Genomic DNA, 16,895 nt, shown 5'->3' with positions numbered 1-16,895 from the left:
AATCAAGTCATATACATTAGTCATATGCTAAAATTCTTAGTAAAGATTTCTAGATAGAGTTTACATGGTAAAAAATGATTTATTTAGGAAGTAACAAATTTACTGAAAATGTTCAGTTAAGTCCCCCAAGACATTAACCTGCAGGTATTATAAATTCTATTCTCCATCCTCTTTATTTATAGGAATTGTTGCATACAAAGTTTTTGTCATATTCGCTCAGTGATGGCCCAGATTTAGTATATTCTTCAATCTTGGCTGTGTTACCTCATAGTGCTCTCTGACTCCCCATGTTTATTGAACATCTGCTGCTTATATGTCACCTTTCATATGGAATTAGAGATTGCATGCAGGCTGTTGGTGCCCACACAAGTAGAGTTTATTGTGTAATTGGCAGCTGAACTAATAATTTATGGGCCAATCAACAAATGTGCAGGTTGTCAGTTGATACTTGCCCACGTGCAAAGCAGAGGTAACTGCAGAAGCAAAAACTTTTATTGCTTCTTTACATTTATCAGTTTAGTTTAGTTTTTCTTGGAGGTAAGGAAGATATTTGACCTAAGTTTCATAAAAACATCTCATATTTTGTATATTTCTAATAGACTTTGGAAGTAAATAGTACCAAATAGATATTTTACCAGTATTAATAAGAAAAACACATTATAATAATACTTCAGACACTGACATATTTTTATGCCAAATTGCTATATATCTTATATAGTTTTCCCATTTTAATAATTTCATCCATAGAAATGGAACATACCTTTTTCAGTAATTGATAATTTTAAGAATAATAATCTAATCCAAAATAATCAAGTTTGGTATTTTTAGGACTGAGTTTATTTACAAGATATGCATACATGTAAAATGCGGATTTTGCAAGAACACTTACAAAGATGTATACATTAACAAATGAGAATGATTACTCATGTAGAATTGGGGGAGAGAAATGGGAGGGGATAAGCATAAATAAAACAAGTGAGGAAACTTCCATAAACTACTGATAATATGACATGAGCGAGTAGTATGGCCAGCTCACCCCTCAGCATCTGAAATAAAATAAATTTAATATGTTAAATAATTAGGTATGATATATGTGACAATATAGAATTTTAGCCATCTATAACAACTCCCATATTGTCCGATCGCTTTCACGAGGGTAAGCATGTAGAAACTACTGAAAATCCTATTGTTTTTTCTTTTTTCCCCACACACGTTGTTTTATAAAAAAAATTTATTGTATAAATTTTTAAATGCTTGCAAAAGAAGAGTATAATCCTTATGTTCTTATCACACTGAGATTCAATTAATAGTCAAAGTTTTGTCCGACTCGTTTTGCTTTCTCCATATCATACTGTGATTCTCATCTTAACATTTAACTCATAAATCTTTCAGTATGTATCTCTAAAAATAGTATTTACCTTTCACAATGTTCATGGTTAACACCATTTGGCTATAAATGGCGAGTGCCTTTCATTGATTCTTCACCTAGGATCTTCTTTGATACTAACTGATGTTTTCCAGGCATGCTTTTAATTAAAAACAAAGTACATACAATTGCTCAAGAAACAGATGTGTTCAATATCATCTCAGAATATCCAAATGGGACAGTATACAGATACAATGGCCCTAGGTAGGTGGATGTGGGAAAGGGGACTGGGCTGCATCATGCTCTAGGTAGGGACATGTATTGTCTCTCGCACTCTGGGTACATGACCCTCCCATTCTTAATGTGCTTTAATATGTATTTTTGGGGGATCCCTGGGTGGCGCAGCGGTTTGGCGCCTGCCTTTGGCCCAGGGCGCGATCCTGGAGACCCGGGATCGAATCCCACGTTGGGCTCCCGGTGCATGGAGCCTGCTTCTCCCTCTGCCTATGTCTCTGCCTCTCTCTCTCTCTCTCTCTGTGACTATCATAAATAAATAAAAATTTAAAAAAATATGTATTTTTGGCAAACAAAAATTACATATATTTAAGGTATACCACGTGATGTTTTGATATAGGTATAACTGTGAAATGATTACCACAATTAAACTTAACATATCGTCACCTCTTATAGGTATCATTTTGTGTGTGTGCTTGAGGATCCTTGGGATTTACTTTTAGCAAATTTCAGGTATACATTATTATTAACCATAGTCACTATGCTGTATGCTAGGTTTGCAGAATTTTCTCATCTAATAATTAAAAGTTTGTGCCCTTTGGTCAATATCTCCCTTTTCCTCCCATTCTCAGGCCTCTGGTAACCACCATCTACTCTCTGTTACTGTGACTTTAATCTTATTTACATTCCACATATAAGTAACATCATGTAGTATTTCTCTTTCTGTGTCTAGCTTATTTCACTTAACACTTACCTTCCGGGTTTACCTATGTTGTCATAAATAACAAGATTTTAAAATATTTTTAATATTTTTATATTTAAAATTTATATATTTCTCTCTATATATATATAGTTATATGTATGTATATGTATATGTTAAGTTGTTTCCACATCTTAGCTACTGTGAATAATGATGCAATCAATATGAGAGTGCAGATATCCCTTTGAGATAGTGATTTTTATTCCCTTTGCATATATATATATACTAAGAAGTGAAATTGTTGGATCATGTGGTAGGTCTACCTTAAATTTTTTTTAAATTTTTATTTATTTATGATAGTCACAGAGAGAGAGAGAGAGAGAGGCAGAGACATAGGCAGAGGGAGAAGCAGGCTCCATGCACCCGGAGCCCAACGTGGGATTCGATCCCGGGTCTCCAGGATCGCGCCCTGGGCCAAAGGCAGGCGCCAAACCGCTGCGCCACCCAGGGATCCCCTACTTTAATTTTTAAAAAAGATTTTATTTATTTATTCATGAGAGATACAGATAGAGAGGCAAAGACATAGGCAGAGGGAGAAACAGGCTCCCTCCATCCCAGGACCCCGGGATCATGCCCTGAGCTGAAAGCAGATTTTCAACCACTGAGCTACCCATGCATCTCAGTCTATTTTAATTTTTTGAGGAACTTCCATATTGTTTTCCTTAATGGCTATACTAATTTACATTCCCACCAGCAGTGCACAAGGGACTGATTTCTCCACATCCTTATCAATATTTATCTTTTGGCTCTTTGGTAATAGCTATCATAACAGGTATGAAGTGTTATCTCATTGTGGTTTTGCTTTATCCTGGTGTTAACTGATATTGAACATATTTTCATATACCTGCTGGCCATTTGTATGTCTTCTTTGAAAAAATTTCCACACAGGTCCTTTTCCTATTTTAATTGTTTGTTTTGTTTGTTTGCTACTGAGCTATAGTTTTGCTTCTTGAGTTATATTTTATTTCTTTGACTTTGGTGTTATAGCCAAAAAACCACTGTGAAGACCAATGTCAAAGATCTTTTCTCCTATGTTTTCTTCTAGAAGTTTTGTGGTTTCAGGTCTTATGTTGAAGTCTTTATTTAATCCATTTTGAGTTGATTTGGGGTATTTTATAAGATAGGGATCTGATTTCATTCTTCCGCATGTAGATATCCAATTTTCCCATCACCATTTACGGAAGATAATATCTTTTTCCCATTGTATATTCTTGTCTCTTTTGTCATAAATTAATTGACTATATGTGCATGAGTTTATTTCTGGGCTCTCCATTCTGTTCCATTGGTCTATGGATCTGTTAGATCAATACCATACTATAGTTTTGTAATATAATTTGAAATCTGGAAGTATGATGTCTCTCCCTTTGTTCTTTAGGCTCCAGGTTGTTTTAGCTGTTTGGTGTCTTTTGTGGTTTCATATGAATTTTGGAATTGTTTTTTATATATTTTGAAAAATGCCATTGGAATTTTAGTAGGGATTACATTGATTCTGTAGATCACTTTAGGTAAAATGAACATTTAAATAATATTCTTTCCATCTATAAATATGGCATATCTTTCCATTTATTTGTATCTTCTTCAATGTCTATTATGATGGAGATTGGTGGCCAGGGCCTGGTCTGGCATTATGTAAACATGTAGCCAGAGAAACAGGCTGGCTTCTAGGTAGGGTGACTGTACTGTATCCTTGTGGCTGACGCGGCTCTATCAGGGGAAAAGAGATGGGGTTGGAGAGGGTGCTTCAGCAGAGAAAGCTTTTGCCTTTAGTCCAAGGCAACTGTGCTGGTTCCTGTTTTTCTCAGTGGTGAAAGCTGATGTCATCCGCAAAGCAGACAACTGAGAACACACTAGATCTCACCATGTGGCTGATACTGGTAGTCTTTGCCCTCCTTCCTTGTTCCTACCTCTCTCCAGATGTCTCTGCTATACTAGTCTCTGTGTGGTGTGGAACTGAAGTATGTCCCATATGCAATGCCCTAAAAGACTGAAGAAACTGGTCACTCATCATGCTCTCTTTTTCCTGCTCTCTGGTGCTCAGAGCAGTGCTAACCTGAAGGATAGATGATTCAGGCAAAACAAAAAGCAAAAGCAAAACAAAAGTCTTCTTTCTTCCTTTTGTCCAGTTATTCTCAGGTTTTTTTTTTTTCTTCTCTATTGTGTTGCTGAAGTTGCTTTTTTTTTTCCAAGTTTTTATTTAAATTCCAGTTAGTTAACATATAGAGTATTATTAGTTTCAGGAATAGAATTTAGTGGTTTATCAATTACATAGAGCACCTAGTGCTCATCACAAGTGCCCTCCTTAATCCCCATCACCCATTTAATCTATCTCCCTGCCTACCTCTCTTCCAGCAGCCCTGTTTGCTCTCTATGGGTGAGAGTCTTTTAATTGTTTGCCTCCCTCACTTTTTATTCGCCTAGGTTCATGTTTAATTTCTTAAATTCCACATGAGTGAAATCATTTGATATTTGTCTTTCTCTGACTGACTTACTTTGCTTAGCATAATACATTCAGGCTCCCTCCATGTCATTGCAAATGACAGTTTTTATGGCTTCTTAACTGGACTCCTGAGATGTCCCAGAGCTATATTTGTTCATGGGAACTAAGTGTTGTTCTTTATGAGGACAGGGGCTCGAGTGTCCTATTCCTTCCTCTTGGTGATATCCCTCCCTACTCTTTAGGTTATATTAAAACCAGTCAAAATTCACCAGGTCAGATTAGTTATTGAGGTTTCTAGTTTGGGATGGAATCCTTCCCTTGATTTTCTTCTAGAACTCTGGGATGGTTTGAGCAAACACTGTCCCAAGTGTCAGTCCCATATACCTCTTACCCTAAATTGAAGCCCATCACTTTCTGCTGCCCACACGTGTACGGCTGAGGGCCTCAGCAGCTGTGGAGATTGGATGATATCATTCCAGAGGTGCCAGCACTAATCAGTGGTACTCCTTAGTGTTATATTCCCAAGGCAAAGACATGGTACTAGGGATTCTTATAGTAACATCTATTTGTTCTGTTCTGAAACCAACTCACCATAGAGACCCTATCCCTTGAATCCGTTCTAGACTTCCCTGTATCTAAAAGTAATTTTATTCCTAGAGCCTTGTTAATCCTCCTTGTCACTAGAGCTTGGTTGGAGAGTTTGGTTGAACCTATTACAAGTTACCTTAACTCCTTGTCTTGGAATGTTGGGGTTGATGTGTCAGCTATTTTGCTTCCAAATGCTGTGTACTTTATACTTAAATTAATTACTTTTTTTTTTTAATAATGAACATCTTTGCATAGCAGTAACCTAGGGGGATAATAGCCTGATTGGGTCATACAATATTTGTTACACTCTAATCTCAGGATGCTAGCTGACGACACTTTTTCATTTCTAATAGGTGCTTCTTCAAAGAGCAAATAAGTTGAGTTTCTTTACCTTAAAATGGACAAAAAAATGCATATGGACACAAACGAATAAAATAATCCAGTGTATTTTTAGAACACTTAATTAAAAATACATTAAGAGGTAGATGTATTTTAAAAAAGAGGTAGAGATATTTCTTTTCAATAACCTTACATATAGAAGTATGTGTGGCCTAGGTGGTGAACTCTTTGGGATTGATTGGAGTAGTCTCCTGTTCCTTTTGAATCCCCCAGGGCAGCTTGTGGTCAAACCCTATAAAACCATGATGACTGACCGCCTCTGGTGGTGAGATTGTCACCTCTGAAAGTCAAAGTAACTCTTTGGGGAGTCAGATACAATTTTGTTACTTACAACAAAGAGCTCACTGCAGAGTTCTGAAAGACTCACTGCTTATCTCTATGCAAGGGGGTTGCTAAGCAACTGAGAAGCTGAATGTTGAAGGCCCAGACGCTGTAGACCTTTTTCCTCCTGCTGCTGCCTCATAGCCTGCATGGTTTTTGCTGTCTTCTCCTAACTCTACATCTCAGAGCCTCCCTCACCATTTCAGGGCCCAGACTGAAATTGCCATTTCTCTAATGGATAGATCTGTCTTGCTATACATCCTTGAAGTTGCTGCATACCATCGAAATGTATGGACCAATTTCTGGTTTCTATTTTTCTAACTTCTCAATGGAGATAGGGGGTAAAATCCGTGGTTTCTCTGGTATCCCCAAACTAGGGAAACATTAAGATCATGAAGACAGAACCAGTAGCATTTCTTTGCCTCTGCCTTTGTTAGAACTGCTACAAATATATTCCTCAAATCTTCCAGCTAGTTCGGGAAGTACCCAGAGGGCATTGTCTTTGTGTTTGGTGTAGTGTTTTTTATGGCTTTTTACTTTCTGCCATTTTCTCCTTTTTTTTTTGCTCTAAATGTTGGACTTGCAGGTTTATAACTTGCAGATGGGTCCCCTGTGGACCCTTCTATCCTTTACAGCATTGATGGCCTTTGCTATGAGGCCTGTTGTGTTCCTCGAAAGTTATCCCCCACCCTAGGTGTCAGCATGATGATGCTTTGTGTTCCTGTGAACCCTATTGAAATTGTGCACTTTGGTTTCAAATTTGTGGCATATTCAAAGAGTTACTTAGGTCTAGAATAGTGTCACATTTACCAAAGTACACTTTGATAACCATACCATAATATGAAAGGACTTCATTTTTCACTTTTATCTATGGAAGAACATTAATCCCCTGCAGCACTTCTTATACTCACTCTTTAGTTCTCCTGCATTTCATACTGCCTGGGGCTTCTCCTTCATCACTCACTGTTATTACTAGACCCATCTGCCCTTACCTTCTCTGTCCCTCCTCCTTTCTTTAATACTCCTTATTTTGTGGCTCATCCTAAAACTTGGTACTTGCCTTTATTCCTCCTTCAATCAAACCAAAGCTTGTTCATTCTCAAATCCTACAAGATAAGATAATCTTTTATTCTGAGAGGAAAGAATGGGACAAGAGTTGATTTGGCAATTACAGAATTCTCTTGGGTGAGGTGGTGGGGAGGAGGAAGTTTATGGCCAAGTTTGCATGAATAAGTGTTAGCCTGCAACATAGCAATTGCTGCGGTGGTAGAGCAATATGGAAGAGGTTATGAGTAAGAATCCTGGGGTCAAAAGTTGAGCTTCAAACTCTGTCTTCACCACATATGGCTTATCAAGACCCTAAGCAAATTATGTAACATTATTAAGTTTGAGTTTCCTTATCTGTATAATGGGCTTTGGTGAAATAATTCATGTAAAGTGCTCAAAAATGTTAGCTGTGACCTTATTGGTTACCACCTTCTTTCTCTAGGTTCTGACGATTCTGGTCTAGTTGTGGAGACCAGGGGAAGTTGATCTAAAGCCAGAGGGCAATCTGAGGAGTATCGACCCACCTATACTTAAACACTGTCCTTCCCTTTGACCATGATTGGGCTCCTGTGTGTCCTGTGCTCCTTCTTCCCCAGGATGAGCTGCCTGCAAAATACTTTAGTAGAGACACATCTGGGAGCAGGCACTTCAGATTCCCTGCCATGGCTGGACTTCTAGGAATATACATGTCTATGTCTTTCTGGGATCTCTTGCTGCAAATGGGAAAGCAATGGGAAGGCAGTCCTGAATCTGAGATTCTTGTTCTGGGTCCACACTGAATTGACAAATCTCGTTTCTTTGGGCCTCAGTTTCCCAACCTGTAAAATGAATATGTAGGAATAGAACATTTATAAGATCTATCTTTATTTAGTTACTAAAATTTTATTTATTTATTTTAGAGAAAGAGATCATGTGAAGAATGGGGTAGAGGAGGGGGAGGGGGAGGGAGGAGAAAAGAATCTCAAGCAGACTCCAAGCTCAGTGTGGAGTCCAGTGTGGGGCTTGATACGGGGGCCGATTTCATGAACCTGAGATCATGATCAGAGCTGAAACCCAGAGTTGGTACTTACCCAAATGAGCTACCCAAGAGCCCCTATAGGATCTATCTTTGAAATCATTATACCTTTTTTTTTTTTTTTTTAATGGATGCCACTGAATTCTGGCATAACCATGGACTGTTGTAGTCCTGCAGGGGAGCAGACCCCTGGGGTTGGATATTAGTCATTGTGCAGACTCACTCTTCCCTCTTCTTAACTTCCCCTAATTCCCAGCACATCATCAGAAGAATTGCTCTATGCATATATTTATGAACTATGAATCATGAACTTAGTCATGATAACTGAAGACAAACCAGGAAATTTTTATTAAGAGAGGAATAAAAAGTAATTTGGTACAAAACACTTTTTTTCCTGCTCCAATATTTCTCAGCCTCTGTCAGTTCCACTGGGCAAATAATGCACATGGAGTCCTGCCTGCAGCCACTGGCTTCACTGCCTTTGCTTTGTCACGGCTACTGAAAACTGGCCACTGGCGGTTCCTCATTGTGCCCCCGACTGTTTCTGTGCCAGGAGTGAATAATGTACAAGTAGAATATTCTTTCTCCTCCAAATGGTCACAAATGGCCTTCCACAGTGTAATAATGTATGTGAGCTTTCCCATAATGGTCAGAAAAGGTGGTTTGAATTTTGCAATCAATACTTTGTTAGCTTATAGCATTTTACTCTATTAGAGCCTTTTCTCCAGGGGACATCTTCCTCTCCTCAAAATGGCTTTTCTGTTTCTCCTTACCTATCCAAGGCCCAACCATAGTCTTCTCTGATAACTCCAGCCTACTTAGGCTACACCAAACTTCTATTACTCTTAATTTTCTATGATCTTACATTGTAATTTATTCTTTTAGTTGTAAGCCACTTTTTCACTAAGCTAGACTGTCAATTCTCTGAATAAGAATCACATCTTTTCCCTCCTTGTACTGGGTAGTTGGTTGGCAGTCAATAAATGCCTTTTAGGTTATTGATAAATATTTGCATCCGTATTTAAAAGATAGATGAATAGAAGACCAAGATGGTGTATTTTTCAGTTTTTCTATATAACCAGCAATCTAAAAAATCTCAGTAGCTTTGAGCAGCAAACATTTATTTCTCTTTCATAAGTCTATGGGAGGCCTGTGGTTTGGCTGATGTAGACTGGGCTTGGCTAAGCCAGGCTGGATTCCAAGGCTTCTGGCTCAGTCACTTCTTCTCCCCATATCTTAATTCTGGGGCCCTGTCTGAAGGGGCATAGGATCTTCATCAGCTAACATTCATGGGGCATGTTCTTCATCCATAGATATTTCATGGCTCAAAGCAAGTAGCATAGTTTGATTGAGATCAGTGATTAGGGAAGTTTCTCCACCCACTGTGGGAAGAGGCACTACAAAGTTCTTTAATACAGGTTAAGTCAACTGCTAGGAAGAAGAATCAAGCCACCATAGATGGTTAGGTCATTGTCCTTTTGTGTGTTTGTTTTGTTTTCTTCTGCTGGAACATTTTATTAGTTAAGAAGCCTCATGGAGCAGTAGGTCATTGTCCTTTGAATTGGAAAAGATGCTGGAAGATTATCCACTCTAGCTCCCTGCCTCCTAGTGTATGAAGCTGCACTCCAAGCTGGTTCAAGGGTCAGCAGCATCAGCATCACCTGGGAGCTTGCTCGAAGTGCCGAATCTCAGGTCCCACTTCAGACTTGCTAAATCATAATCTTCATTTTAATAAAATCTTCAAGTGACTTATATACACATTGAAATTTGAAATGGTCTAAAATAGCAGTTTTAGAATATTTTCCTTGAAAGGCTAATAGGTGTTAAATCAAGGAAAAATGTTTCCAGATCAAATAAATTAATAAATTAATTAAATAAATTTGAGAAGTATTTCAAAGCTTCTCAAAGCTTTCAACTTTCTTGGATGGAAGGTTTTATTCATTTCCTGGGGCTGCCATAACAAATTACTACAAACTAGGTGGCTAGAAAAAAACATAAATTTATTTTCTCACAATTCAAGAGGCTGTAAGTTCAAAATCAAGGGGTTGCCATTTTTGGTTCCTTCTGGAGTCTCTGAGGAGGAAATCTGTCTGATGGTTTTCTCCTAGCTTCTTGTGCTTTCTGGCAGTTTTTGGTATTCTTTGGCCTGTAGCTACATCACTTGAATCTTTGCTTCTGTTGTTATATGGGCTTCTTTCCTGTATGTGTCTCTATGTCATCTCCTCTTCTTATAAGAACATCAGTTATTGAATTTAGGGCCCACTCTATCTAGTATGATGCATCTTAAGTACTTACATCTGATAACACCATATTTCCAAAAAAGACAAGATTCTGAGATTATGGGTAGAAATGAATAATGGGAGGACACTACTCAACTCACTCTAGAGGTAGAAAAATAGGGATGGAATGAAGCATTTTCTTAACACAATTGGTGTTCTTTTTTCAAAGAGGAGCTTATGGCATAGACTTAGATGAGAATCTAAACCATCTAAGACATGTGGTTGTTGGTTTTCCTCTGAGAGTTCTCTAAGAATGGAACTCCATAGGGTCCTTTTATAACCTATTCCAAAGTGCTCCCAAATCTCATCTGTAATTATTTATAAGAGATGAAAAACCTGTAGCCTAAATATGGTCCTCAGGTAAATTTTGTTTGGCTATTTCATAAGATTCCATTGATAAGTAGCTCTATATTTAGGAAGGAATTTGATATGATTATGAATTTGGGATGTCTGATATTTAAAAGACACTTAAAAAATGATAGTTTCTTTGCATGAAAATCTACTAGAATTTCTCCATCAATTCATACATGAGACTATGACAATATCTAATACGAATCAAAATGATGGGATTAGAAAATGGCAAATATGAATGTCTAGCCTCCATTTTTTTTGAAACAGAACAAATGACTGGTTCTAAAATCAGAGAAACTGTGTTCCTAGGGCACCAAGATGTAGTATTTGGGAACTATGAAGTCTTGATGAATTAAGAATTATCTTGGGAATACAAGGCTTATCCTATCTGGCCATCATCAAACATATGCATTTAAAATTTTTTTTTTTTACTGGAGTTCGATTTGCCAACAAATAGTATAACACCTAGTGCTCATCCCATCAAGTGCCCCCCTCAGTGCCCATCACCCAGTCACCCCATCCCCCTGCCCACCTCCCCTTCCACTACCCCTTGTTCGTTTCCCAGAGTTAGGAGTCTCTCATGTTTTGTCACCCTCTCTGATATTTGCCACTCATTTTCTCTCCTTTCCCCTATAATCCCTTTCACTATTTTTTATATTCCCTATATGAATGAGACCATATAATGTTTGTCCTTCTCTGATTGACTTACTTCACTCAGCAGAATACCCTCCAGTTCTATCCATGTTGAAGCAAATGGTAGGTATTCATCGTTTCTAATGCTTGAGTAAGAAAAATATTTCATTGGTATAGTTGTAAAGTCCCATGCAGCAGTAAGAAATAATGTAGAGACCCCTGTACCCTTTATTCAGTTTCCTTTTAATGTAACATTTTTAAAAAACAAACACATTAAACTTTAGTACAATATCACAACTAAGGTATTGACTTTTATATAATCCTATAATCTTATTCAGAGCTCCCAGTGTTATTTGTACTCTTGTGTGTATGTTTGTGCATGTGTGTATGCATGTGTGTGTATTTAGTTCTATGGAATTTTATCACATGAGTAGGTTGGTCTATCTACCACCACAGCCAAGATTCTGAACAGTTCCATTACCACAAGGAGCCCTAATATTTTTTTAAATACATGCACTTTGAATTTAAATTCTCCCAGCAAATTTTCCTGAGTCATCTATGCTCATGGAACCCTGGAAATTATTCTGCTTGGAATGAACAGCCTCCCACATGAATTGGCTGGTAGGGAGTGCCAGTCAGCAGTTGTGCAACATCACAAAGTCAAACTGGAGAGCACAGGAGGCAAACCCATGCCCTTGGCCTCCTTAGCACCAGGCACTAACTAACTGAGCTAACTGGCCAGAGATAAGGACTTCATTTCAAATAACAAATTAACAGTTTCCCATAACTCCATTAATGCATGGCTGTGATCCCATGAAATTGCATCTCTGACAAACTGGCTGCACTAAAATTTACTCTATGTAAAATGATTGTGCTAATTACTTTCTCTTTATGCTTTTATAATCGGCTGGCTGGCAATAACATTTGCAATGTAGTCATGCACTAATGAGAAAAGCCATCCAATCTCATGCTGCAGGTCATTAGTAAATGGCTGAAGAGGTCAAAGGGTAACTTCCCCCTTTGGTGCAGTTGAAGAGGCTGGTGGAGCAAATATCTTTCCTTTATTTTTTAAAGTATTTTGCTAACTAAATCTGGATATTGATAGGGGATCGAGTTTGTCAAAGCCTTGTGCTTTTTATAAGCATTCTCGACCTTTTTGTTTTTAGAAATAGACCTCAGAAATATTGTGAAATTCACAGTTCCTCTTTGCTGTTTTCCACATCCTTCCATTTATCCTCTTCCTTCCCTAACACACACACACACATGCACACACACACACACAACGGGCTAGCTTTGCTGGTTTACATCCCAACAACTTTATATTAATGATTCTCAACAGCAGTGATATTGTCCAAAACAGTATTTCACAACTTTGTTGGGACATAATTTTTGGACTTCACAATGAAAATGGCACAGAGCCAAGGATGTCAGACATCCTGCAATGCATGGGGCAGTGGTGTTCATCAATAAATTGGTCCCCAACCCATGAGTCCTTCAAATGCCCCACCAGTCATTCACATAGGTTAAAAATCTGGTTACGGTGATCTGAACCTGGAACGTAACTTCATTATGCTATGAACATGAAGTATTCTTGCATGCTTTTAATGGACACTGACTTTTCCAGGAGCGTAACTGTTGTGTAAATGGACAAAAGATTGCATTTTGTCTTGTTGTGGAATTTGAATTGTTCAGTGTTTTGGAAAGCTCATATTACAATGGTGATGGTTATTGAGGGGCTTAAGTTGCTGACTAAACATATTTATATCGATCTACGTCTGGAGCCCATGCCCTCACAATGATTCTGGGTATAGGTACTGACTACTTCATTATATTCTCTAGTCTAGCTGTGTCTGGGTAGTAAAATATTTACCAGGGGAAGGTAAGGGAGGAAGTGGGGAGAAAATATGAGGAGAATCCAGAGAGATGAGTAAGGTCGTATAGGACATTTTTGTGTAATGTCCCACATTTTTAATAGTGTTTCTAAAGGGTGTTTTTTTTTTTTTAATTGACAATCAGGGGAAGATCTAGGCTTCTCATCTACACTGATGTGGGGTGAAGTCAAGGCAGTCTGCAGTAATGCAGGTGCACGTTGGCTAAGAATAATGGGGAAAAGAAATCCCTAGAATTTGCAAAAGCTAAAGAGATAGTTCTAGGCTTTCATTAAGTCTTAGGATTGTGGCTCAAGTAAATCTTGACGAGACCTAAAAGGGGTAAGAAACTCTGCCTGACATCTGAGTTGTATGATAAAAGATACACTTGTAATGATGTCCTTCATAGGCATTATCAGAAATAAAGGACTGAGATCTCTTTGACATTTGTTCTTATATTCTCATTCTCAATGGTTTTCACTGCTTAAAAACAAACAAACAAGCAAAAAATTTTCACTCTGATTTCCAAAGGAGAAACTCGTCTAGTAGGGTATTTCTTCCCTTTGTTAGTCAGGGTAAGGCTAGGCTGCTCTCAGAGAGAAATAATTTAGTGGCTTAAAAAAAGTAGAAGTTGGTTTTTCTCTCATGAAATGGTCCAAGGTGGATTTGTGAGGCTGCTGGGCAGCTACATTCCGGAGATAATTCTGAGGAGTCCATGTACTACTTTTCATCTGGTTTCTCTGATTCCCTCCCTAGTTCAGTGTTCCTCAAATTTCAACATGCAGATGGATCAATGCTTGTTAATGCAATTTCTGACTCTGGAATAGGGCTCTAGGTTCTGCATTTCTGGTAAGTTCTGAAAGTAGCAAGGCCAGAAGGCCTTGTCTTCTTTAATTCCTTGAGCTTGGGTCTTTCAACTGAGTTGGTGGCATGGGGGAGACTACATGTAGGGTTTCAAGGACCGGGCCTGAAAGTGGCACATTATATCTCTGCTTGTATTTCACCAGTACAAAGTTAGTCTTGTGGCCACTGCTGCAGGGGAGCCTGGGAAATGCAGACTTAGGTGGGCAGCTATATTCTATGACTCTGGAAGAAGAGGAGAACCTTCTCCTCTTCTCCACCTTGGTGATGGAGAACCAACAGATCCTGTTGCATCATTTCTGCTGAGTCCTTCCCTAGAAGCAAATACTGGAAATCATTACATGGAGCAACCAGCCTCCATCTGCTCAACCTTGGTGTCATCATGTGCTGGTTACTAATAATTGCTAGAACATGAGAGAATTGAAGTTTGAGAACACTCCTAAATTTGTATATCCAAACTCATGCTGTTTCTTAGGAGAAGGGAATTTCATCACTGAAAAGTCTGCTGAGTTCAAATTACATCTCTAGCACTTGATCTCGTGCCGATTGGCTGACACTTCAGTCTCAGCTGTAAAATGGTATAATAGTGGCATCTCCTTGGTTATTATGAGGATTCCGTGAGATAATGAATCAGTCATATTATTATTCAGATTGTCCTCAAGAAGCTTACACTTTACCATTCTTTATCATATGTGTCCCAGCAGAAAATAAACAGGGTCACTGCTCTAGGCATTGCCAAGACAGGGACTCCAAGCAGTTACATGCCTCCTTGAAAGCAAGCAGTGGGAGCCATATGGGCTAAGGCCTGCTTCCACTTTATACCATTTCCATTGATGTTGAAGTGGCTCCTTTAGTAGGAATAGGCTCCATCTAACCACCAGCTTTCAAGTTTCTTTCTGTGATAAGGTGTCAACATTTCGTCAACCTTTCATATCACTTCAATTTTGTTCCTGATACTGGAGATTATTCTATCAACCATACTTACTTGTGAGCTTACTAGTAGCCAGTGGTCTTTGAATTCTCCTATATCTCTGAAGAATTTCCTCTTATTTATAGGAGTGAAGTGACCTTGACTTGCAGAGATCTTCACATCCATTTGAGCTCAAGGCTTCTTTATGCCACCATCTCTCACATTGCTATAGTTCTTACTTAGAATTCTGTACTTTTCTTCCTTTTATATTATAATTCCAGTGATTTGGAATACTCATTTGGACAAAGGTTGCAAAATAAGGCACAGCATCATTATAGGTGGCTCTTAAATGAAATGCCTTAAAATCATGTGTCAATTTTAAGGTTACTTGATAATTTTCTGATTTATTTTTCTAACTTACCTATAAAATGGGGAAAATGCATGTTGGACATTGTCTTTTATATATACCCCTGTGACAGTCTGACAGTTTCCATAGACTCTTCTCTCTCTCTCTCTCTCTCACACACACACACACACACACACACACACACATATAAACACTTGTAGAAACATATATAAATTTATATAAAACTCCAGGGGTTTCACATATCTCCTTAACTCCATATACTCCAAGCCAAGAAAATATCAAAATGGAACATCTTCAGACATGCAGGGCTAATGGCAAATACATTATACATTTGAGCCTGTATGTCAAAGGTTTTATTCTAAATAAAACAGGTCAACTGAAGCAACTGTCAACATTTATTTATTTCAGTTGTATTTTTTTTAAGATTTTATTTATTCATGAGAGAGAGAAAGAGAGAGAGAGAGGGAGAGAGAGAGAGAGAGAGAGAGAGAGGCAGAGACACAGGCAGAGGGAGAAGCAGGCTCCACGCAGGGAGCCTGATGTGGGACTCGATCTCAGGTCTCCAGCATCACGCTCTGAGCCCAAGGCAGGTGCTAAACCGCTGAGCCACCAGGGATCCCCTTTCAGTTGTATTTTTAAACAATCCTTCAGAACTCATTTTTATTAATTGGGCCCATTAAGTATGATTCTGTCATTTTAGCTTCCTATGCAACTACAGGCCAGTCCTCAGTGTTGTTGCACACACAGGACTGCACATGATAATTTTGTCAGCTCCATTAGTAAGTGTAGTAACAGCTTTCACACTGGTTCATTTAATTGAATCATCCTGTTTTATTTCCTGGATTATCTTCCCATCACCCTGCCTTTAATCAAGTGGAGAACGTCTCCTTCGTACAAATCAGCACTCGTTCCATTAGCTTGTATAGTTGGATAATTTATTGAAATTTATTTTTAAGTCTTCTTCTGTCTGCATTCAAAGGAATAGACAGTGTTTTGACCTCCTGTGCCTTAGAGAAGGTTGGTTGCAGAGCAGACAGTGGAAGTTGCCTGCAGTGTTGTTTTTTGAGTTTTGTACTCTGAAAATAGGAGCAAGGGAATTATGTTGGCAATGGGGTGGGAGGGAGGTGAGCGAGCAAAGCAGTCCAACAGAGTGGAGATGATTTCAACAAGACAAAGGGAGGTCGGCATGGCCTGTGGTCCCTATAGTCATCTCCCCCTCAGTAGCCTGGTAAGGAGATAGTAGCTTGGTTGCTCCTTGGAGACAGGGGCAGGAAGAGTATGATTTCTTGGTCTGCCTTCTATAAGGATAGACTCAGGACTCCCAGACACCTGTTCTGGGAAGAGTTGGACTTTAAGAGACTATGTGTATGTCATCAGTGACTCCTGAGGTCTGAGGCCAAAGACCTCACGGAATGTTTTCCTCATACCTGGGACATTCATGGGGCTCTAGGGAGGATGG

At 38.7% G+C, this 16,895-nt stretch overlaps 1 long non-coding RNA gene across 1 annotated transcript in view; it reads left to right on the top strand.

Moving 5' to 3' along the window:
* The first annotated feature begins 6,184 nt into the window (after positions 1–6,184).
* LOC144291732 (uncharacterized) overlaps positions 6,185–16,895 on the top strand; it is a 54,975-nt gene continuing 44,264 nt past the window's right edge. Inside the window, exon 1 of the long non-coding RNA XR_013359188.1 lies at positions 6,185–6,393. This is a non-coding gene — a long non-coding RNA (uncharacterized LOC144291732). The remainder of the gene's footprint in view (positions 6,394–16,895) is intronic.

This window comes from Canis aureus, chromosome 20, assembly GCF_053574225.1.
Source record: "Canis aureus isolate CA01 chromosome 20, VMU_Caureus_v.1.0, whole genome shotgun sequence".
NCBI classification, from domain to species: Eukaryota; Metazoa; Chordata; class Mammalia; order Carnivora; family Canidae; genus Canis; species Canis aureus.
Note: the sequence above shows the minus strand (reverse complement) of the source record. Positions and strands in the feature narration are given on the sequence as shown.